Consider the following 1,208-nt stretch of genomic DNA (forward strand, 5'->3'; position numbering starts at 1 on the left):
CGTGGCTTAATCTTTCTAGTAACCAGTTCCTACCCTGAAGCTATGAAGGAACACACCAAGAGTCACGACTTTAACACGAAACATACTTGAGAGGCACCAAGTGCAGGAGGCCGGTAGGTCGGGTGTGCGCACAGGCTTAGGGCGCTGCGACTCCTGCCGGCGGGTCTGCCTCTGGGTGAGTGCGCGCCTGGTGGCGTTTCCTGTTCTCTCCCCCGTGTGGCTGCAGCTCGCGCCTCGCCTGACACAGCTGGACCATGACTTCAGCTTTGGAAGAGCTACAGAAAGATCTAGAAGAGGTGAAAGTGCCGCTGGAAGAGGCCACCAGTAAAAGGGTACATGATGCCTTTGTAGCTGAAAAATCCATGCTTGAGGCAGAAATCAAGAATAAGATGCAGCAGAAATCACAGGGAAAAACAATTTCTTGACGATGAAAAGCCAGCTGCTGTGGTTCCTCCCATTACAACGGGATATACAATGAAAATCAGTAATTGTAGATGGGATCAGTCAGATGAGTTTGTGAAAATCTTCATTACCTTAACTGGAGCCCAAGTCCCCACTGAGAATGTGCAGGTGCATTTCCCAGAGCAATTATTTGATCTTTTGGTAAGGAATCTAAATGGGAAGAGTTACCTATGATGGTGAACAATCTCTTGAAATCCATCTCTGCAGAAGGCAGTTCAAAAAAGTCAAGACAGATACAGTTCCTATGTAGAAAGAAAGCAGAAAACAGGCGGTGGCACTACCTGATTCAGGTTGAAAAAGAATGAGAAGAGAAAGAAAAGCCCTCCCGGGACGCTGAAACAGATCCTAGCAAGGCATTGATGAATGTTCTAAAGAAAATTTATGAAAATGAAGATAATGATATGAAGCGAACCGTTAATGAAGCCCACGTGGAATCAAGAGAGAAGCAAGCCAAAGGAGACACAGAATTTTGAGATTTTAAAATCATTGGGAAACAGTGATGTGGATATATTGATGTTTCCAACAAGGAAATGTTGGTGAGCTGAACACATAAATTTAACAATAACTTTCAAAACCTTCCTTCTAACAAAAGGTAATGAATTCTCCCATTTCCTACTGGAGGATTTATTTAAAGAAAATAAGTTTATTAAACACTTCCTACAAAGATGGCTTCCGTAGTAATCTGGGCATTTTCATGAGTTTTGTTCAAGAAAGGATAACATTGCATTCATGTATGAAATGTAAAA

General features: G+C 42.8%; 1 pseudogene; it reads left to right on the top strand.

Moving 5' to 3' along the window:
• Positions 1 to 254: 254 nt before the first annotated feature.
• Positions 255 to 1,000, top strand: LOC101091378 (annotated as a pseudogene).
• Positions 1,001 to 1,208: the final 208 nt, after the last annotated feature.

Source organism: Felis catus, chromosome B4 (assembly GCF_018350175.1).
Source record: "Felis catus isolate Fca126 chromosome B4, F.catus_Fca126_mat1.0, whole genome shotgun sequence".
Classification (NCBI taxonomy): Eukaryota; Metazoa; Chordata; class Mammalia; order Carnivora; family Felidae; genus Felis; species Felis catus.